Here is a 24246-nt window from a genome sequence, read left to right on the forward strand (position 1 = left end):
TGGGGGAGGAGAAGAGAGAGAGAGAGAGAGAGAGAGAGAGAGAGAGAGACAGAGAATCCCAAGCAGGCTCTGCACTGTCAGCGTGGAGCCCAACGTGGGGCTCAAACTCACAACTGTGAGATCATGACCTGAGCTGAAGTCGGACACTTAGGTGACTGAGCCACCCAGGCGCCCCCTGTGGGGCATTTTAAAAAATGTTTATTTATTTATTTTGAGAGAGAGAGAGCATGCATGCACACACACGTGGGTGAGTGGAAGAGGTACAGAGAGAGAAGGAGAGAGAGAATCCCAAGCAGGGGCCAGACTGTTAGTACAGGGCCCTATGATGCGGGGCTCGATCTCAAAAACTGTGAGATCATGACATGAGCCAAAATCAAGAGTCGGATGCTTAACCTACTGAGCCACCCAGGTGCCCCTCAACTCTCTCATATTGATTCACTGGTGCCCACGCTCTCTCTCTCTCTTATTTCTTTATTTGATTTCCTTAAAAAAAAAATACTGTAATGGCCTAGAGACCTGGCGATAACATCCAGATTATCCTTACGTTAGGGTGTTTTTTGGTTGTCGTTCAAATAATCACTTCTGTGTTCATGCTTATGTACTGAATCTTAACACTGCTCCATGAATCAAAATATCAATAACAAGCTAATAAAATTATATCGAGCTTGGGTTGAATGAGGGGAATCAGTGAGCCACAGGTCTTTCATGCTTTCTCTTGCCATATAGATTTAACATCACAACTGATTTAAATCCATACAGTAGCTAAGTCCACCACGTGCAGTTTCATTAAAAAAAAAAAAAAAAAGAAAGCCTCCTCAGAGACATCTTTCTAGATCTCTTTTTTTTTTTCACTTTAATATCCTTGAAATGATTGAAAATCAGATTTTCCTACTGATTATACCTTTTCTCCCAAATGGTAAATGACGGCTTCTATCCCCTCCCTTCTCTGGTTCTGAATGGTGTTCAAAATAAGCCAGCTCTTTGTGCTGAGTGTTTGCTGCTATCAGGGCATTTATGTAGGATGTGAACTGAGCTATGGCAACCGCAGTGATTGGATAAGGGCTCCTTCAGAGCCGCGTGAATGGCACAGACTATGGTGGGGCTTTTTTTGGTTTTTCTCCAAATAGCTGCTATTCTTGTTTGGGTCATTTAAAATGTTCATGTATTTTCAAGTAAGAGAAGGAATAAAAAAAAATTCTTGGCAATTTAGGATTTGGTGAACGAGAAACTTCATTACATGGGATGAGTGACTTTGGGTGAAACGTTGAGCCTCTCTGAGCCTCCATTTTTTAATCTGTGAAATGAGGGGGTGCCCAGGTGGCTCAGTTGTTTAAGTGCTGGACTTCACCTTGGGTTGTGATCTTATAGTTCGTGGGTTTGAGCCCCCCTTTGGGCTCTGTGTTGATAGTTCAGAGCCTGGAGCCTGCTTCAGATTCTGTGTCTCACTCTCTCTGCCCCTCTCCCACTCACACTCTGTCTCTCTCTCAAAAATAAATAAACATTAAAAAAAATAATCTGTGAAATGAGGAGATTGATGCCATATGAATTTTCAGGTCCTTTCCATCTATGCAATTCCATGTTCTATATTTGGGGGCTTTAATTGCTTGACTCAAATCATCTTTAATAACTTCTTTTTTCTTTTTCTTCAAGCAGGGAATCCAAGAGAGGGATGGTGTATTTTTTTATTATTTATTTCTTTAAATTTACATACAAGTTAGTTAGCATATAGTGCAACAATGATTTTGGGAGTAGATTCCTTAATGCTCCTTACCCATTTAGCCTGTCCCCTCTCCCACAACCCCTCCAGTAACCCTCTGTTTGTTCTCCATATTTAAGAGTCTCTTATGTTTTGTTCCCCTCTCTGTATTTATATTAATTTTGCTTCCCTTCCCTTATGTTCATCTGTTTTGTATCTTAAAGTCCTCATACGAGTAAAGCTATATAATATTTGTCTTTCTCTGACTAATTTTGCTTAGCATAACACCCTCTAGTTCCATCCATGTAGTAGCAAATGGCAAGATTTCATTCTTTTTGATTGCCGAGTAATACTCCATCATCTATATCTATATATATATATATATACATATACATATATATGTATATATATATGTATATGTATATATATACCACTTCTTGTTTATCCATTCATCCATCGATGGACATTTGAGCTCTTTCCATACTTTGGCTATTGTTGATAGTGCTGCTATAAACATGGGGGTGCATGTGTCCCTTCGAAACAGCACACCTGTATCCCTTGGATAAATACCTGGTAGTGCCATTGCTGGGTCGTAGGGTAGTTCTATTTTTAGTTTTTTGAGGAACCTCCCTACTGTTTTCCAGAGTGGCTGCACCAGCTTGCATTCCCACCAGCAATGCAAAAGAGATCCTCTTTCTCCGCATCCTCGCCAACATCTGTTGTTGCCTGAGTTGTTCATGTTAGCCATTCTGACCGGTGTGAGGTGGTAGCTCATTGTGGTTTTGACTTGTATTTCCCTGATGATGAGTGATGTTGAGCATCTTTTCATGTGTCGGTTGGCCATCTGGATGTCTTCCTTGGAGAAGTGTCTATTCATGTCTTTTGCCCATTTCTTCACTGGATTCTTTGTTTTTTGGAGGTTGAGTTTGATAAGTTCTTTATAGATTTTGGATACTAACCCTTTATCTGATTTGTCATTTGCAAATATCTTCTCCCATTCTGCTGGCTGCCTTTTAGTTTTGCTGATTGTTTCCTTCGCTATGCAGAAGCTTTTTATTTTGATGAGGTCCCAGTAGTTCATTTTTGCTTTTGTTTCCCTTGCCTCTGGAGACGTGTTGAGTAAGAAGTTGCTGCAGCCAAGGTCAAACAGGTTTTTGCCTGCTTTCTCCTGGAGGATTTTGTTGGCTTCCTGTCTTACATTGAGGTCTTTCATTCATTTTGAGTTTATTTTTGTGTATGGTATAAGAAAGTGGTCCAGGTTCATTCTTCTACATGTCGCTGTCCAGTTTTCCCAGCATTACGTGCTGAAGAGACTGTCTTGATTCCATTGGATATTCTTTCCTGCCTTGTCAAAGATTAGCTGGCCATACGTTTGTGGGTCCATTTCTGGGTTCTCTATTCTGTTCCATTGATCTGAGTGTCTGTTCTTGTGCCAGTACCATACTGCCTTGATGATTAAAGCTTTACAATACAACTTGAAGTCCGGGATTGTGATGCCTCCTGCTTTGGTTTTCTTTTTCAAGATTGCTTTGGCTATTCGGGGTCTTTTCTTGTTTCATACAAATATTAGGATTATTTGTTCTAGCTCTGTGAAGAATGCTGGTGTTATTTTGATAGGGATTGCATTGAATATGTAGATTGCTTTGGGAGTATTGATATTTTAACAATATTGGTTCTTCCTATCCGGGAGTATGGAATATTTTTCCATTTTTTTGTGTCGTCTTCAATTTCTTTCATAAGTTGTCTATAGTTTTCAGTGTATAGATTTTTTACGCCCATGGTTAGATTTATTCCTAGGTATTTTATAGTTTTTGGTGCAACTGTAAATGGGATCAATTCCTTGATTTCTCTTTCTGTTGCTTCATTGTTGGTGTATAGGAATGCAAGCAACTTCTGTGCATTGATTTTATATCCTGCAACTTTGCTGAATTCATGAATCAGTTCTAGCAGTTTTTTTGGTGGAATATTTAGGGTTTTCCATATAGAGAATCTTGTCATCTGCAAAGGGTGAAATTTGGACCTCCTCCCAGCTGATTTGGATGGCTTTTATTTCTTTGTGTTGTCTGATTGCAGAGGCTAAGACTTCCAATACTATGTTGAATAACAGTGGCAAGAGTGGACATCCCTGTCTTGTTCCTGACCTTAAGGAGAAAGTTCTCAGTTTTTCCCCATTGAGGATGATATTAGCATTGGGTCACTTGTATATGGTTTTTATCATCTCGAGGTATGATCTTTTTATCCCTACTTTCTTGAGGGTTTTTATCAAGAAAGGAAGATGTATTTTGTCAAATGATTTCTCTGTATCTATTGAGAGGATCATATAGCTCTTGTCCTTTCTTTTATTTATGTGATTAAACACATTGATCGTTTTGCGGATATTGAACCAGCCCTGCATCACAGGTATAAATCCCACTTGGTTGTGGTGAATAATTTTTTAATGTATTGATGGATCCAGTTGGCTAATATCTTGTTGAGGATTTTTGCAACCATGTTCATCAGGGAAATTGGTCTATAGTTCTCTTTTTTAGTGGGGTCTCTGTCTGGTTTTGGAATCAAGGTAATGCTGGCTTCATAGAAAGAGTTTGGAAGTTTTCCTTCCATTTCTAGTTTTTGGAAAAGCTTCAAGAGAATTGTGTTAACTCTTCCTTCAATGTTTGGTAGAATTCCCCTGGAAAGCCATCTGGCCCTGGACTCTTGTTTTTTGGGAGATTTTTGATTATTAATTCGATTTCCTTACTGGTTATGGGTCTGTTCAAATTTTCTATATCTTCCTGTTTCAGTTTTGGTAGTTTATATGTTTCTAGGAATTTGTCCATTTCTTCCAGGTTTCCCATTTTATTGGCATATAATTGCTCATAATATTCTCTTATTATTGTTTTTATTTCTGCTGTGTTGGTTGTGATCTCTCTTCTTTCATTCTTGATTTTATTTATTTTGGCCCTTTCCTTTTTCTTTTTGATCAAACTTGCTACTGGTTTATCAATTTTGTTAATTTTTTCAAAGAACCAGCTTCTAGTTTCATTGATCTGTTCTACTGTTTTGTTTTGTTTTGTTTTTGGTTTCGATAGCATTGACTTCTGCTCGAATCTTTATTATTTCGTGCCTTCTGCTGTTTTTGGGTTTTATGCACTGTTTTTTTTCCAGATCTTCAAGGTGTAGGGTTAGGTTGTGTATCTGAGACCTTTCTTCCTTCTTTAGGGAGGCCTGGATTGCTATATACTTTCCCTTCTGATCACCTTTGCTGCGTCTTTTGGGCTGTGGTGTTTTCACTTGGCTTCCATGTACTTTTTAATTTTCTCTTTAACTTCTTGGTTAGCCCATTCATTATTTAGTAGGATGTCCTTCAGTCTCCAAGTATTTGTTGCCTTTCCAAATTTTTTCTTGTGGTTGATTTCGAGTTTGATAGCATTATGGTCTGAAAATATGCACGCTATGATCTCAGTCTTTTTGTACTTGCTGAAGGCTGATTTGTGTCCCAGTATGTGGTCTATTCTGGAGAATGTTCCATGTGTACTGGAGAAGAATGTATATTCTGCTGCTTTAGGATGAAATGTTCTGAATATATCTGTTAAGTCCATCTGGTCCAGTGTGTCATTCAAAGCCATTGTTTCCTTGTTGATATTTTGATTAGATGATCTGTCCATTGCTGTGAGTGGGGTGTTGAAGTCTCCTACTATTATGGTATTACTATGGATGAGTTTCTTTATGTTTGTGATTAATTGATTTATATATTTGGGTATTGCCACATTTGGCGCATAAATGTTTACAACTGTTAGGTCTTCTTGGTAAATGGACCTCTTGATTATGATATAATGCCCTTCTTTATCTCTTGTTACAGTCTTTATTTTAAAGTCTAGCTTGTCTGATATAAGTATAGCTACTCCGGGTTTCTTTTGTTGACCATTAGTATGATGAATGGTTCTCCATCCCCATACTTTCTATCTGAAGATGTCTTTAGGTCTAAAGTGTGTCTCTTGTAAACAGCATATAGATGGATCTTGTTTTCTTATCCATTCTGTTACCCCATGTCTTTTGTTTGGAGCATTTAGTCCATTGACAGAGTGAGTAGTGAAAGATATGAATTTATTGTCATTATGTTTCTTGTAGACCTGGAATTTCTGGTGGTATTCTATGGTCCTTTCTAGTCTTTGTTGCTTTTGGTCTTTTTTTTTTTTTTTGTCTTTTCTCCCCTCAGAGAGTCCCCATTAAAATTTCTTGCAGGCCTGGTTTAGTGGTCTTGAACTCCTTTAATCTTTGTGTGTCTGAGAAACTTTTGGTGTCTCTTTCTATTTTGAATGACAGCCTTGCTGGATAAAGAATTCTTGGCTTCATATTTTTCTGACTCAGCACATTGAATATATCCTGCTACTCCCTTCTGGCCTGCCACGTTTCTGTGGATAGGTCTGCTGCAAACCTGATCTGTCTTCCCTTATTGGTTAAGCACTTTTTTCCCTTGCTGCTTTCATGATTCCTTCCTTGCTTGAGTATTTTGTGAATTTGACTATGATATGCTTTTTTGATGGTAGTTTTTGTTGCATCTAATGGGAGTCCTCTGTGCTTCCTGGATTTTGATGTCTGTGTCTTTCCCCACATTGGGAAAGTTTTCTGCTATGATTTGCTCACATAACCCTTCTATCCCTTTTTTGCTCTCTTCCTCTTCTGGGACCCGTATGATTCTGATGTTATTTCTTTTTAACAAGACACTGATTTCTCTAATTCTTAAATCATGCTCTTTTGCCTTCGTCTTTCCTCTTATTCTCCATAAGTTTGTCCTCTATATTGCTGATTCATTGCTCTGCCTCATCCTTCCTAGCCACGATGGCATCCATTTGAGATTGCAGCTCAGTTATAACATTCTTTATTTCATCCTGACTAGCTTTTGCTTCTTTTGTCTCTGTAGAGAGGGATTCTAATCTATTTTCAACCCTAGCTAATATTCTTATTATCGTGATTCTAAATTCTGGTTCAGACATCTTGCTTGTGTCTGTGTTAAGTTCCCGGGTGGTGTTTCTTCATGCTCTTTCTTTTGGGGTGAATTCCTTTGTTTCATCATTTTGAAGGAAGAAAAAGAATTAATAAGTTAAAAAAAATAAAATTAAAAAATTGAAAACAGCACACACACATAAAAAAATCAGATAAATGATGCTAGATCCTAAGTATGTTTTGGTATGGTTGTTGAAAAGAGCTTGATAGATTAGAGGAAAAAAGGGGGGGAAAAAAGAAGAAAAAAAGAAAAAAAAAGTTTGAAAATTTGAAAAAATATACAACGAAATAGAATAAAATGAAATGGAAGTAAAATAGAAATAGTAAAATAGAATTTGAAAAATTTACAAAAAAGTAAAAAATATAGTAGAAAAAAATTAAATAAAAATGTTTTTAATAAAAATTGAAAATAAAAAGAATTTTTTTCTCTTTCTATTTTCAAGAAAAAGAAACAAAAAAACCCCCGAAAATTGAATAGATGGATCAGTGAACAGTCTGAAATATGATTGAAATTACATCGTTTTCCTCTAGTAGTCCAACTATGAAGCACTTTACAGTCTGTAAACTAAGCAGGCCGAGAGACTTGTGTTCCTGAAGAGTGAGGTTGGCCCAGTTGGGCGGGGTTAGTGTAATGGCTCCATTCTACACTAGATGGCGCTGCTTAGCTTACTGGGGTGGACTGTTGTGGCTCTTGTAGGTGTGTATGCGCATGCGTGGGAGCGGTGAAAATGGCATCACCCAGCTACCCAGTCTCTAGTATTGGAACTCTGTTCTCCCCAGTCAGCAATCGTGCATCCGTCTTTGTCTCCAGCTTCCAACCACTCCCTGCTTTTACACTGTGACCAGGCTGTCAGGTTGCCAGGCATCACCGCCCTCCTGAGTTTTATCTCAGATGTGGCTGTGTTTCCTGACCCCTCACTTCTGAGGGACTGCAGCTTTCATCTGCTCAGATTCTTGGGGGGAGTTTCTCACTGAGCAATGGCTGGGTGCTGGCACACCCAGAAACGTTTTTGGGACCATGATGCTCCCGACGCCTACAGACTGTGACTGGGTGTCAGCCCGCCCCAGAAAAAGTTCACATGATAGTGTAGCAGCAGCATTTCAGGGATTATGGAAAATCACAACACACACCTGGCACCAGGCTTCACCCCTGATGACCTTGTTCCAGCACCAGCGAATGTTGTTCTCTGGGGTCTGCTGGGACCGGGTGGCTACACAGCCTCTACCAGATGTAGAACCTCCTCTCCCCATGTGGCCTGAGCACCCTCCAGACTTCACTCTTCTCCTGGGGATTCACCCTTCCTACCAGAGCACTGCCAGGTATTGAGCTACAGAATTTGTACTCTGCACTCCCCCTGTTTATAGAGTCTTAACGGAATTTAAAGCCTCACCTTTCTCCTTTCTCCCTTCTTAGTTCAGTCCCTGAGGCTGTTTCCACTTTTCCACTTTCTCTCCACCTGCTTTTGGGAGTGGGTGCTTTTCCTGTACTCTCCCCCCATCTCCGTCCTCTCTCTGTAAGCAGAAACAGCTCCACAGTTTCTCTCTCCCCCAGTTCACCTCTCCCCACCATGTACCTGCTGAGTTCTGTGGTTCAGGTTGTGCAGATTGTTGTGTTAATCCTCAGATCAGTTTTCTAGGTGTGTAGGATGGTTTGGTGTGGATCTGGTTGTATTTCATGGATGCGAGATGCAAAAAAAACTTTGATGCAGTTCTGCCATCTTGGCTCCTCCCCCTGGGATGGTGTTGTTTCACACTCTCTGATGAAAATGTGAATAAATAACATTCTCCCATGCTTAAAGGGTCCAATGCTGAACTTACCATGTTCTCTCCAAATGCCTTCTTCTCTGGCATTCCCCATCTCAAGCAATAGCACCACATCTACCCAGTTTCCCAATCTAGAAACTTCCCAGTCATCTCCGCTCCTCCCGGTCACCTCCTTTCTCTGGCCCCTGACCTTGCCCTTTGCAGCAATTCTTAGAGGAAAAATGCTTGCATCTAATCAGTCAGCCTGGGCTCCCATCCCAGCCTCATGCCCTGCTACCAGCTGTGTGACTTGGCCTAGGCTGGATGGGAGAGTGTTGCTTCCAGAAAGTAGGACAGGCTGAGTCTTGAGCATGACAACTTGCTAGCCTTTTGACCTTTCTAAACCATAGTATCTTTGCTGAAAAATGCTCATAATAAGAGTAACCAGCTCTCAGGGATTTGATATATGTGAAATGTGTAGTCCAGTGCCTTGATCCTAGGTGCTCAATAAATGTTAATAAATGTTAGTAGTTATCATTGCTATTATTACAACAGGAGGCACACTGGCAGCCTCAGCCCATGTGTTCAGTGTGGCCTAGAATAAAATGTTGCTGCCAAAAACCATCTCTTGGTTGGGCCAGGTGTTCACTCTGGACGCCTTTGTCACCATGAAGCTTTAGCTTACCTCTTCTGCCTTTCACTGCTTGCTACTGTTCTGGTTAATTAACAGGCTTTGATTCCTCTCCCTTAAAACTCTGCTTGCTTGGCTAGGTGGTGATCAGTAGAGAATAGATGAATTCTTTCGACCTAGTGCCACCTCCCACTGACTTTGAGAACCACCTGCCATGCCCTGTGCACACCTGAGCTATGTTCCTGACTGTCCCTGACCTTCAACAATAATATCTAGAGATGGTTCTGCTTTTAAGTTTATTTATTTATTTATTTTGAGGCAGAGAGAGGGAGAGAGAGAACCAGCAATGGAGGGGCAGAGAGAGAAGGGGACAGAGGATCTGAAGTGGGTTCCATGCTGACAGCAGACAGCCCGAAGTGAGCCAAAATCAAGAGTCGGATGCTTAACTGAGGCCACACAGGCACCCCTTCTAGCGATAGCTCTGCTAGTTGGGTTTATCCATTGAAGGTTCCTTTTCCTCAGATCCTCTTCTGCCTGGCTTTTGCTTCCTCCCCTCTTCCCTCTATGTTGCTGAGTGTGGCAGTTGGGTTTTTCCAAAGATGGCTGCGACCAAAGCTCCCATGCCATAGGCTTTTCTGTCCTGGGAGCTGCCACTCCCCCCATCAAGAGGCTGAGTCGAATGTCATTATTTTTGAATGTGGGTTGGCTTTAGTGACTTACTTAATAATGAATATTAAGATTCTTATTAATCAATCAGTTAATATTATTTATTGTTATTTGGCTGTCTGTCATCACTAGGCTTTCTTATGTGGTGGTAGGGGCATTCCAAGAGAGTAAAGGTGAAAGCTGCAGGGCTCCATGAGGTCTAGGCAAAGAGTGTCATTCCCACCATACTTATTATTGGTCAAATTTCCCCAAGTCTCTATCTGTGTATCCATCTATAATATGTATTAAGGTTAATAATTAATAGACTGTGGCAGAAATGGTACCATGTGACTTCTGAACTAGATCAGAGAGGGCCATGCAGCTTCTGCCCTGGTGTCTTGGAGTTGTACCCACTAGTTATTCCTTCTCAGAGCACTCTCTCTCAAAACCCAGTTGCCATGATGTGAGCAACACAAGCCATGGGTAAAGGCCACATGTGGGTGCTCCAGTCAACACTCAGCTCAGCCTGCCTTTCAGCTGTCCCAGACCAGGCACTAGGCATATAAGTGAGGACATTATTTGGAAGAGGATTGCCCAGCCCCAGTGATATGAGTCACCTTTAGCTGTTCAAGTCATAATCCTAGACATTGCAGAGCAGAGAAGACATGTCCCCCACAGTGCCCTGTCTGAATTTCTGACTTAAAGAATTCAGGTGGATAACAAAATGGTGGTTCTTTTATGTCACCTCACCTGCCCTCATTTGAGGCCTTCAAGTTCATGTGTGTCAACCATGTAAGCGTTAGCAGGAGGCATCCCTTGTCACCTGCACTGACTCTGCCTTGGCTCAGGACTTCATACTCTGACACTGGAACCTGTACCATGGTCTCATGCCCACTTACCAGTTTCTCACCCTCAAATTCAGTCTCCTTAAATTGTCAGGGTCAGTTTTCTGGAAATCCAGCCCAATCATAATCAGTTTGAAAGTGCTGGATGTAACCTTCTTATCTCCCATATCTTCTGACTTGGCAAACAAGGCCTTCCCAATCTGGTTTCAACCAAACTCTTGTGTCTTATCTGCCTGGCACTTTCTTACTGGAATCTCATACACCGGCCACCCAGAAATCACAGTTTTCTCAACACGTTGTGTTCTTGCAGACTCTGCAATGTTGTATTTGCTCTTGCCCATGTTCGGAACAGTCTTCCCCACACTTTTTTCTTTTCTCTCTTTTTTCCTTCTTTCTCTCTCCCCTCCCTCCCTCTTTCCTTCCTCCCTTTCTTAGTTAATGCCCGAGTCTTAGTTTTCTTTTTCTAAAAAAAAATTTATTTTAGTGAGAGGGGTTGGAGGAGAGGGGCAGAGCGGGGAGAGAGAATCTTAAGCAGGCTCCATGCTGAGTGGAGGGTTGAGTCCTTTTCCCCTAAATAAAAAAAGCTGTCTTCCTCCACAGATAGATATGCTACCTCCTTTCAGGAACAGTACAACACAAAGAAAAATATATTATTAGCTTTAAAATAACACTTTGTCACACCCACAAAAAATAAGATGAGACACCACTTCTCTCCTCCAAGACCTCACAGTCTACTAAGAAAATTAAATGTTTAAACAACTGCAACATAATAGGGTACATAGTATAAAGAAGTAGAGACAGAAGGTGGTGGGACCATAGTGAGTTTGCCTCTGAGTTCTTCTCAGTGTCCAGTTCCTGGCTTACACAAAGTACCTGATACAGTTTCTTTGTAAATGGAAGAATGGATGGCCAAATTAAAGGATGAATTCGTGAGTAGAATAGGGAATGCTTGAACATGAAGTTGACCTTGAAGGATAGATAGACTGTGATTAATACAGCCACAAGACTGTGCAGCTCCTCCCCTTAAAACGTGGAACTTATTTCCTCAACCTCTTTAATCTGGACTGACTTGTGTCTTGCTTTAACCAATGGAATGTGGTAGAAGTGGCTCTGTGTTCTAGAGTCTACATTGCAATGGGCTTTGCCACTTCCACCTTTGATTCCTTTGAATGTTCCTGCCACCACATAAGGAAACCTAGGCTAGAGCCCAGGATAAGAGGGCCAGCACCAAGAGGCAGTACCCAAACCCCAGCTATGTGAGCAAGGCCATCGTAGACCTTCAGCCCCAGCTGAGCTGCCAGCTGTCTGCACAAATGAGTCCAGACGAGACCACCAAGTTAACCCCTGCCTTGGTGAGAAATACTAAATTGTTGCTGTTTTCATCCAGTGATTTTTGGAGTAGTTTGTTACACAACAGTAGAAAACAAAGAATCAGAGGGTGCCTGGGTGGCTCAGCTGGTTGAGTGTCCAACTCTGGATTTCAGCTCAGGTCACAATCTCCCAGTTCACGAGTTCGAGCCCCATGTCAGGCTCTGTGCTGGCAGCACGGAGCTTGTTTGCGGTTTCCTCTCTCTCCTTCTCTCTCTGCCCTTCTCCCACATGCGCTCTCTCCTTCTCTCTTAAAATAAATTAATTAATTAAAAAAAAGGCTCATTCCTTTGATGAGTCTTTTGTCTGTGTAAAGCTTGAGCCCTCACACATTTCATAGAAAAGTTCGGGGCAAAGCAAAAGTGCAAACCTGAATATGACTCTTTGCCTAGAAACCTCTCTCTTAGTGCCTACCATGTCAGGAAGGAACTGAAAACCCCAGAATTCTGCCTCAGACGTGGACTAGGCAGTTTCTCCACAGGAAAACGGTGACCAAGGCTCTTTATACCCTTTGGATGTCATAAATAAGATGACCCAACAATTGGACTTCATACCAAATGTTTCTTTCATATCCTGGGAAAACACGGAGGAATGGTATTACTAGTTCTGTAGTTTATACAACCAACCAGGCAGGTGCTTAGTTTGAGCAGGTGAATGGGTTATTTGTTTGTTTGTTTGTTTGTTTAGTATAAATGAGAAGAAGCAAATTCTTCTTAGGTTTAAGGAGATAAAACCTAAGATTTTGTGTTGTGTTTTTCTTTCAGTTGGATTTCTCTTGTTATGCCATATTTTCCCACTTATAAAAAATGCATAACCCATTTTGCCAAAGTCACAAATGTATATACACACAGGTAGATCTATGTACTCATTTACACATGCACACACATTATAACCTGGACTAAATAGTTTACAGATTTATAGCTTTTTCTTTTTAACAGAATTGGGATTCTAGCATAGAAAAAGTTGATGTACATATATTTTCAACTTAACATTATCACAAGCACTTTCCCATCTCATTAAATGTTCTTTGAGGAAAGAATTTCCAGTAATGGATGGTAATGTAGCATAATTTATTTAAACATGTTCCCACTGTTGAGTAGTTTTTAGCTACTGTAAATAATGTTCCAAAGTATTTTCATGTACATAAATTTTTGTGTTTATCACCATTTCCTTGGGATACGTTTCCTAATGGCTAATTAGCAGGTCAAAGAGCATGAATGTATACACACTTCTTGCTCTGTATCACCACGTTGCCCTTTAGAAAGGTTGTAGCAACATACAATTTCTCAAATAGTGTAGGAGAGTCCATTCCTATGCACTTGCTTTTTTTTTTATTGGTAATTTCATTAAAAATCACTTTGCTAAACTGATAGTGAAAATGGCATGCTATGTTTTCTTTATTTGCCCTCTTAGATCCTTATAACCAGGGAAGCATAGTATATCTGTCTCCTCGGATTCTGAGAATTCATGTCATCATCTTCTGAGCTAGAACTGAACTCTTTTTCATTGAAAGTCAAGTCCAGGTATACCAGATATCTCCACAGCAACCTCTTTGAGCTCTCCAAGGGGAATCTACTCACACAAAGTAAACAGTGTCCAATTCACTGACAATTTTTCAGGGCAGACAGAGGAAGGAGTTGACATTGTATACCTCACTGCAAATGACTCCAATCTTTAAAAAGAATTATTTTTTAAGTTTATTTGTTTATTCTGAGAGAGAGAGAGAAAGAGCACACATGCAAGGGGGGGGGGAGAGAGGCAGAGAGAGAGAGAGAGAGAGACAAGGAGAGAGAGAGAGAGAGAGAGAGAGAGAGAGAATCAGAGAGAGAGAGAGAATCAGAGAGAGAGAATCTCAAGCAGGCTCTGCACCACCAGTGTGGAGCCCAACACAGGGCTCAAACTCATGAACCATGAGATCATGACCTGAGCTGAAACCAAGAGTCAGATGCTTAACTGACTGAGCTACCCAGGCACCCCATCTTCTTGGGATGCTTTGCTTACCTCCGTGTTCCAGTCTTTCTCCTTGCTGTTGCCCTAACATCCAAGGTCTTCCTATACGTGGCCCTCGATTTCACCAGGTTTTCCCCAGTCCTTGAATGTCTTATTATTATCTCAGCCAATTAGTGACCCTAATTTGTTAACCAGACATTCTCTTTGAGGGTCTCCACTCACACACCACCCCCAAAAGACCTATCAACATAGTTTCCCATTAAGAGGGAATGATTTTTATGTATTAGTTGCTGAGAGAACAACATTTTCTCCATATTGCTTCAAATGCATTATGTAAAGTTTTTTGTAAGATTAAAAATGATATGTTTCCTAGGTCAAGTTCCCAATTTTTTCTTGGGGTTCGCAGTGCCCTCAGGATCGGCATTTATAACAGAGTGAGGAAAGCAGGATTGGACAGATGGAGGAGTCAAGCTGTAATGCAGTCATAACAGAGGCCCAGTGGGGAGATCTGAAACTGACATGGTTTTTCAGAGTTGCCCCAAATTGAGGCAAGGGGGCAGAACCTTTGTACCCCACATCCACGGACCAGATGGATGTGGCTGCCCTCAAGAGAGTGGGAATAACATTGGGCAGTTCCTACTGCCCAAGGTAAAATCCTGGGGAAGGACTCAGGTGGGAATCTTTAGCAACCGATACTTTTAACAATGGGAGAATAAATGCCTTGGCTCTAATGGGGGATCTGGGTGATTTTCTTGGGGACTTTATTATTTTTGAGATACGCCTACACTGGAAATCTCTTTAAAAATTATTTATTTATTTTTTATTTTAGAGAAAGAGAGAGCACATGAGTGGGGGAGAGGAGCAGAGGGAGAGAGAGAGAGAGAGAGAATGTATCCTAAGAAGACTCTGTGCTCAGCATGGAACCAATGCAGGTCTTGATCCCATGACCCTGGGATCATGACTTGAGACCAAATCAAGAGTCAGATGCTCAACCAATTGAGCAACCCAGGTGCTCCCACTGGAAATCTTTTTGAATCTAAGGTATGCTTAAGAATTAGGCTAGAGGTGTGTGTGTGAGGTGGAGAAGCAGAGTGACATCTTCAGAAATGGATGAAGATATAGGTTGGAACATTGGTTCTGTCCATTTTATCTGTATGGTCTTATGCAAGTCACTTACATACTCTGAGCTTTTGCTTCTTCATCTATAAAATGGTGTAAATAACACATTTCCCATTAAGGGGTACATAAGAGAATTAATTAATTAATTTTTGTCCATGGAGGCATAAGAGAATTTAAATATAATAACTAATGTTAGATATTTAGCGTGGTGCCTCTTGGCCCTTTGTAGATGCTCAACATGCATTACTTTTCTTTTTCTTCCTTGTTCCTCATTCTTTAGCATTTGTCTCAAGAAGTTTTCTTCCCTTTCACAATGTAGAACCTGTGTACACTTATGATTCCTGAATGGTCCTTCAAGAACTTAGAAGCCTGGGTTATAAAATTGGGGACTTAGACCATTTGATCTTTAACTTCAGCTCCAACATTTTAAAGTTCGGTTCTAGTGTTCGGTGGAGACTCAGCACATTAGAATACACCACACCATTAATTCTTATCTCATTAGTATTCTTACTATCATCACCTTGGTTTTAATGAGCTACACTGGCTATCCCGGTGCTCTGTGTATTCAGATGTTTCTGGTAATTAGAAGAATTACATGAAGAAAGTCTTTGGGGACAGTTTCAGGACCAATGGCACCAAATGATATTCCTTTGTTGCCAGCTTCTTGTGAGGGAGACAGTGATCCTGTATCTTTAAAAAGAGAATTCCTGCTGCATGAAGAACACAAGTGAGAATAATTAAGTATTTTACACACATTAGTTTTCTCTCTCTAACTAAATGGTGAGCTTTTAGTTGACAGGAGTGGTCTCTCCTATTTCTTGAAGGGCCAAGTTCTTTTTGATCTATTAGGCCTAAAACCCCCATGACCGATCATCACTGCTGGATATCACATGCACACACACATACACATGTGCACACACACATTGATCATTCAACATCATAGCTGCTGAGTCAATTAGCTGCTGCTGTGTGTACTAATTGATCCTTAAAGATGGTCTGGGAATTTCTTTGTATATTGTGGACTTCCAAATTATCTGTGTTAGCTCAGGCTGCCATAACAAGGTACCACAGACAGGGTGATTTAAACAACAGCAATTTATTTTCTTACATTTATGGAGGCTAGAAGTCCAAGATCAGGATTCTGGAAGGATTAGTTTTGGTGAGGGCTCCTCTTCTTACATTATAGATGGCCTTTCTTTTGTGTGCATGGTCAGAGCAAGAGGGAGAGAGAGGTCTCTGCTATCTCTTCCTGTTCTTATATGCATGCAGTCCCTTTGGATTAGGGCCTCATCTTTATGACCTTGTATAACCTTAATTACCTTCTTTATAGGTGCTATCTCTGAATGCAGTCACATCAAGGCTTAGGGCTTCAACATATGAACTTTGTTGGGGTTAGGGAGAGGGACAATTCAGTCCCTAACAAATGTAATGTCTAAATTTGATTTTGGCTCTTGTAGGACTAATCCAAGTAGCAGGTAATCAGGCAAATCACTCACTGCTGTAATTCATCAGCTGTTTAAGAGTTAACCATATATAACTGTATATGCACAAAGTGATGTTGACTTGCTCTTGACGTTATGAGGTCTGCAGACTCAGGAACTGTTAAATTTGGTTATTCTCAGTTAGAGGTTTCTTTTTAATGGTTACTTGTGGGACATTTAAATCTTCATCTCTTCATTAGTATTTTCTGTTCAAATTTCCTTTGTATTTTGAATGTTTTTTTTTTCTGAGCACTGATTTGCTATGTTATGACTGTTTTTCAGAGATGAAGCTCTTTGGTTTCAGTTAGGTTGAAAAGTTGCTGTTTGAAGCTGTTTTATGTGAATTTTGCCTCCTCTTTCAGAATAAATAAGTTTTGTTTATTTATTTTCAAGGGAACTGTTTTTCAGAAAAATGATTCCCTATAGGTTTGTGATAGTTTTAATACATCTATAAACAAGGCCATTTCTCCAGAACTGCCATTGTTACTTAGGAGAATTCTTTTATTTGTCTCCCTTCAAACCTATATTTGAAAATAATTGATTTTTGTTTTACCTATTCAAATCTCGCTTTAAGCTGTGTTTACCCATAACCAAGCCCCTTGAAGATTTGATAGTAGATGTCCATAGCTGTGTGAAACCACCTGTTTTGAGCTTCATGTGGTGTTTTCCATTTCTGTTTCCATGAGGCTGGGTGGCAGAGCAAAGAAAGAAAGGTGTCTGCACTTGATCTCCTACTCTTGTCCAACATAGGACCCTCTTGCAAGCTCCAGTTTGCTTCCACCCTGAGCAAACAATTCTTAAAAGACTCCATGTACATCATGTGTTCAGTTGTGTTACTGATTGCTTGCTATCTGGAGCAGAATGGAGCTTTCTAATCCATAGCTGCTCAAAGTAAGGTCCATTCCATGTTGTGGGCGAACTACTCACTGGTGGCCCATATGTTAAAAACTTTAGCATAAGCATTTAAAAACATTCATAGCAATTTGACATTGCAAAGACACCCAAGTGCACATTCGCTGAACTCATCTTCTTGCGCAGGCTACACACCACTATTCAGTAAGATAGTCACTAGCTGCAAGTGGCTAATTAGCACTTGAAATGTGGCTAGTCTGAACTGAGATGTCTGTCAATTTCAACTACACAGTGGATTTCAAAGGCTTAGTATGATTTAAAAAATACAACATATCTCATTAATAATGATTTTACGTGTTGCAATGATAATATTTTACATATAACAGGTTAAATAAACTATATTATAAAATCAAGATCATTTGTTTCTTTTTACTTTTTGTTTCTTTTTTTAATGTTTATTTATTTATTTTGAGAGGGAGAGAGAGAGAGGAAGGGGCAGAGAGAGAGGGAGAGAGAGAATCCCAAGCAGTTTCCATGCTGCCAGCACAGAGCCCGACATAAGGCTCGATCTAACAAACCATGAGATCATGACCTGACCCAAAATTGAGAGTTGGAACTGACTGAGCCACCCAGGAAGGACATTTTCCTAATTTGTCCCTAAGTTTTGGCAATTATGAATAAGCTGCTATAAACATCAATGTGCAGGTTTTTGTGTGGACATAAGTTTTCATCTTTTGGTAAATATCCAGCAGTCTAATCCCTGGCCTGTATGGCAAGAGTATGTTTAGTTTTGTAAAAACCCGCCAAACTTCTTTGAAAGTGACTTCACCATTTTGCACTCCCGCCAACAATGAATGAGAGTTCCTGTTGCCCCACATCCTCCTCATCGGCACTTGTTGGTGTTCTGGATTTTGGTCATTCTTCTTCTTTTTTTTTTTTTTAGGTGGGGGAAAGAAGAGGGGCAGAAGGAGAGAGAGAGAGAGAGAGAGAGAGAGAGAGAATCCCTAAGCAGGCTCCATGCTCATTGTGGAGCCTGACCTGACTTGGGGCTCGATCCCATGACCCTGGGATCATGACCTGAGCAGGAAATCAAGAGTTGGATGCTCAACCGACTGAGCCTCCCAGGGGCCCCTGGAGTTTGGCCATTCTAATAGACATACAGTGATATCTCATTGCTGTTTTAATTTCTATTTCCCTGGTGACCTATATTGTAGAGCATGTTTTCTTCTTTTCTTTTTCTTATTTTAGAGAGTGCACAAGCAGGGGAAAGGGGCAGAGAGAGAGAGAGAGAGGGAAAGGGAGAGGGAGAGGGGGAGAAAGAGAGAGAGAGAGAGACAGAGAGAGAGAGAGAGAGGCAGAGAGAGAATCTTAAGTAGGCTCTACACTCAGCACGGAGCCTGACAAGGGGCTCGGTTCCATGACCCCTGGAATCATGATCTGAGCCAAAATCGAGAGCCGGACACTGAACTGACTGAGCCACCCAGGCACCCCTGTGGAGCATGTTTTCATATGCTTATTTGCCACTTCTTTATATATAATCTCTATCTCTATCTCTATCTCTATCTCTATCTCTATCTCTATCTCATCTATATCTATATCTACATATCTTCTTTGGTGAGGTGTCTGTTCATGTCTTCAGCCCATTTTTTTTTTTCATCAGGTTTTTCTGTTTTCTTCTTGTTTAGAATTCTTTGTATATTTTGGATAACAATCCTTTATCAGGTATGTCTTTTACAAATATTTTCTCCCAGTCTGTGGCTTGTCTTCTCATCTTCTTGACAGTATCTTTCACAAAAGCAGAAGATATTTAATTTTAATTTAAGCTTATCAATTATTTCTTTCATGGATTACACATTTGGTGTTATATTTTAGTGTTGATACCCATGGCCATCTAGATGGTCTCATATGGTATCTTCTGGGAGTTTCACATGTTTAACATTTACATTAAGGTCTATGATCCATTTTGAGTTAATTTTTGTGAAGGGTGTAAGGTCTGTATCTAATTTTTTTTTTTTGCATGTGGATGTCCAGTTGTCCCAACACCATATATTGAAAAGACTATCTTTTCTCCATAGTATTGCCTTTGCTGCTTCATCAAAGATCAGTTGACAATATTTATGTGGGACAATTTCTGGGCTCTCTATTCTGATCCATTGATCTATTTGTCTATTCCATTGCCAATGCCATGCTGTCTAATTACTGTAGCTCTCTAGTAAGTCTTGAAGTCAGGTCGTGTCAGTCTTCCAACTTTGTTCCTGTCCTTTTCTATTGTGTTGGCTATTCGGGATCTTTTGCCTCTCTGGATAAACTTAAAAGTCAGTTTGTTGATATCCACAAAGTAACTTGCTGGGATTTTGATTGATCCAAATCAAAATGCATTAAATCTATAGATCAAATTGGGAAGACTGACATCTTGACAATAGTGAGTCTTCCTCTTCTTACTTTTTTAATGTGACTCCTAGAAAACTTAAAATGACATATGTGGCTCTCATTATATTTTTATTGAACCATGTGTGTATAGACCCCTTTGATGTGGTTAACAAGTAGTTTGAGAAGCACTGCTTTTTACACCTTTGTGCAATGAGCTTGTCTTGTGAAGTATAGCAACGTCTGGGCACTTCAGGTAGTTTTTCATGTTCTTGAATATTATTTACTCTAAATGCATTATAGGGCCATTGGCACCTCCCACGTTTTGTCCCTAAGTCACGTGTGTGTGTATATGTGTGTTTGTGTGTGTTTTACCAAAACCATTTCTCTCCTCAGCTTCCTCTAAGCCACACACCCCTCACAGTGGACACCTCTCCTCTCAGACTGGGAGAAGGGTATTGTTTCCTGAATTTGGCTTGTGTGACCAGTTCATCACCTCTGGGGTCACCATACTGATGAGCAAATCCACCGTCTCCTCTCAAACTCCTCTGTGAGACTGCCCTACCCCCTCTCCCTAGATAGAGTCTCTCTTATATGATTTCCCATAGTACCTTCTCCTTGTCCTACATGTGAACATTTACCTGATTGCATTGTAAATGTTACCCAGTAGGCCTTCCTCACCTGAAGTCTCCAGAGCTCAAAGAGTTTGCTTTATTCATCTTTGTTTTTTTTTATACAATTTATTGTCAAATTGGTTTCCATACAACACCCAGTGCTCATCCCAACAGGTGCTCTCCTCAATGCCCATCACCCACTTTCCCCTCTCCCTGCCCCCCATCAACCCTCAGTTTGTTCTCAGTATTTAAGAGTCTCTTATGGTTTGCCTCCTTCCCTCTCTGTAACTTTTTTTCCCCTGTTCCCCTCCCTCATGGTGTTAAGTTTCTCAGGATCCACATATGAGTGAAAACATATGGTATCTGTCTTTCTCTGCCTGAATTATTTCACTTAGCATAATACTCTCCAGTTCCATCCACGTTGCTGCAAATGGCCATATTTCATTCTTTCTCATTGCCAAGTAGTATTCCATTGTATATATAAACCACATCTTCTTTGTCTATTCATCAGTTGATGGACATTTAGGCTTTATTCATCTTTGTAATGACAGTATCCAGGCAATTGAATGCATAATGTAACTCTTTCAAATATTCTCCAGATTATTGCTGCAATGAGTTTTAAAAATTTTAATTCCAGTGTAGTTAAGATACAATGCTATACTGGTTCCAGGTGTACAATATAGTGATTCAACAATTCTATACATTACTTAGTGTTCATTGTGATAAGTGTACTATTAATCCCCTTCACCTATTTGCCCATCCCCCACTACTTTCCCTCTGGTAACCATCAGTTTGTTCTCTATAGTTAAGAGTCTATTTCTTGGTTAGTCTCTTTTTTTTCTCTTTCTTCACTTGTTTTGTTTCTTAAATTGCACATGAGTGCAATCATATGGTATTTATCTTTCTCTGAAAGAGTTATTTCACCCAGTATTACACACTCTAGATCTATCCATGTTGTTGCAAATGGCAAGATCTCATTCTTTTTTATGGCTGAATAATATTCCATTATATATATATATATTTTTATTATATTTATTATATTATATATCATATACATTTATATTTGTATTATATTATATTACATAAATTATATATTATATATTATTTATTTTATATTTATAACTATATATTCATATATCGTATATATATATATATTCCACACCATCCCCAGCACTTGTTCCTCGTGTTCTTGATTTTAGCCATTCTGACAGGTGTGAGGTGATATCTCATTGTAGTTTTGATTTGCATTTCCCTGATGGTAAGTGATATTCGTCACTTTTTCATGTGTCTGTTGGCCATCTGTATGTCTTCTTTGGAGAAATGTCCGTTCATATCTTCCTAGAGCTGCAACAAGTTTTAAAAAGTCAGCAACATAGTTTGAACGGTTGGTTTGGTTACTTCCTTTGCAAAGTGCTATTCTGGGTACATTAGTGGGGATATAGTCCTTCATCTCTAAAGAAGCTTATCAGTGATCATTTTTTGCTACTAAGCCCCTGAATCCCTTTATTATATGTAGAGATGTCCCTATCTTATGAGTCTTGGTGATAGGAAGGGTCCACCCCCCACTAGAAAAACTTAAAATACCTGATCTATACTTTCTCAGCTTCCATTGCAGTGAGGGCATTGGCATGTGACTGGGACTCAATGATTCAGACACATTCCTTCCACATTGGACCTGGGAGTAGTCTCTCAGGAGGCTGACACTGGGGAGTGCCACGTGGGTGGTGCAGTGGCAATGTCTGGCACTTGGGGGTGGTAGCCATAGAATCTTCTCTGGTCTGTGGAGGGATTTAGGGTATTGTTTTGAGCCATGTTCTCCAACCCTCTGGGGCATTTCCGTGAGTTACCAACATGCTTTTGATAAATTCCTTTTCCATTTAAATCAGTTAGAGTTGGTTTCTGTTGCTGACAGGATAATAAGAAATAAACATGTGAAAAATGAAGTAACCATTAAATATCCCTGTTTAGAAAGTGTCACAAAAGCAACAGATCCACTGCAAAACGAACCATGTTATGCTATTATTGAAGAGGTAATGGCCTCAGCAGGTTGCTGCAATAACCTGAGAGGCTTCATAGAGGAGGTGGCCTTATCGAAGGTTTGGAGAGTGGCAGCGCACACAGATAGACCCGCAGCTGTGGGAAACATGAAAGAAGTAAAAGATGAGCTTCTAGTCATGAAGCAGATTCTAACTTAAGAGATTTACAGAAAATATCAAAATAGAAAAGGCCAGTACATAACTGAAAGGAGACTTTCTGGATTTAGCAAATAAAAACAAGGACGCCTGGTTAAGTTCGAATTTCAGATAATGTATACTTCTTTAATATGAGTCAATTCCAAGTAATTTTTTAATAATTTTTATAATTGATCATATAATTTAGAAATCTATAACTTTATAGCATTTCTAGCATAAATGTATACTTATTTTATCTGACAATCCAACCTGAAAGAGGATGGAAAGGCTGACCAGAAGGGCCTGGAATACCCAGTGAAGGTTTCCAAGAGTAGTGAGCTTTGAGCTCAACTTTAAAGGAGGATTATAGTTAACAATGCTGCATTGCATATTTTAAAGTTGCTAAGAGAGTAGATTTTAAAAGTTCTCATGACAAGAAACAGAAAATTTGTAACTATGTGTGTGATGGATGTTACCTAGACTCATTTCCTAATATATACAAATATGAACTCATTATGTTGTACACCTGAAACTCATAATGTATACTATTTATCCCTCAATTTAAAAAAGGGGGCATATCAACCAAAAAAAGAGAAAACAACAACAAAATAATAAAGGATGTTGGGATATGGGGGGAAAGATGAATAAAGAAATAAATAAGGAAACTAATTAATTAAACTTCTATTTCCTGAAAACTCTGCTAGGCACTTTAATGTATAGTTAACTCATTCTAACCTCAGAACAATACTGTGAGAATAGCCAAGATACGGAAATAATCTAAGTGTCTGTTGATGAATGAATAAAGAAAATGTGAGACACACACACGCACACACACTGTAATGGAATATTATTTAGCCTTAACAAATAAGGGAATCTTGCCATTTGTGACAACAAGGATGAACCTGAAGGACATGATGCTATGTGAAATAAGCCAGACATAGAAGGACAAATACTGCATGATCTCACTTACATGTGGAATTTCAAAGAGTCGAACTCATAGAAACAGAGTAGATTGGTGGTTACCGGGGACTATCAGTTCTGGGGATCTGATGTACAACATGGTGACTCTAGTTAATAGTACTATATCGTATACTTGAACCCTGCTAAGAAAGTAGATCTTAAGCATTAACCATACATAGAAAAGGCAACCTTGAGAGGTTATGGTTATGTTAATTAGCTTCACTGTGATAATCATTGCACAATATACACATATATCAAAATATCACATTATACATCTTAAATGTATACAACTTTTAATTTTTAAAAAATGTTTATTTTTAAGAAAGAGAGATAAAGTGGGAAACAGAGTGTGAATGGGGGGGGGGCAGAGAGAGAGGGGGACAGAAGATCCAAAGCCGGCTCCATGGTGTCAGCACAGAGCCCCATGTGGGGCTTGAACTCGTGAACTACGAGATCATGACCTGTGCCAAAGTCAGATGCTTAACCTACTGAACCACCCAGATGCTTCTTTATACAACTTTCATTTGTCAATTATACCTCAGTAAAGCTGGAAACCTCCCCCAAATATTGTGAAGTAGGTATAATCAATCTCTCCCTTTTTAAATATACAAATCAAGAAAATAAGGCTCAGAAGTTCAATAACTTGTCTAAAGTTACACAATTAGTGAAGGGAAGAAGCCAGATTCATATTTGGAGGTGGGGGGGTCTCCCTCAAAGTCCATAATTGTCAGTAGGCGAGAGTGCTTGTGTGACGGATAACAACCAACTTTTCCATCTTTCTTTCTTTCTTTCTTTCTTTCTTTCTTTCTTTCTTTCTTTCT

Source organism: Panthera uncia, chromosome X, assembly GCF_023721935.1.
Source record: "Panthera uncia isolate 11264 chromosome X, Puncia_PCG_1.0, whole genome shotgun sequence".
NCBI classification, from domain to species: domain Eukaryota; kingdom Metazoa; phylum Chordata; class Mammalia; order Carnivora; family Felidae; genus Panthera; species Panthera uncia.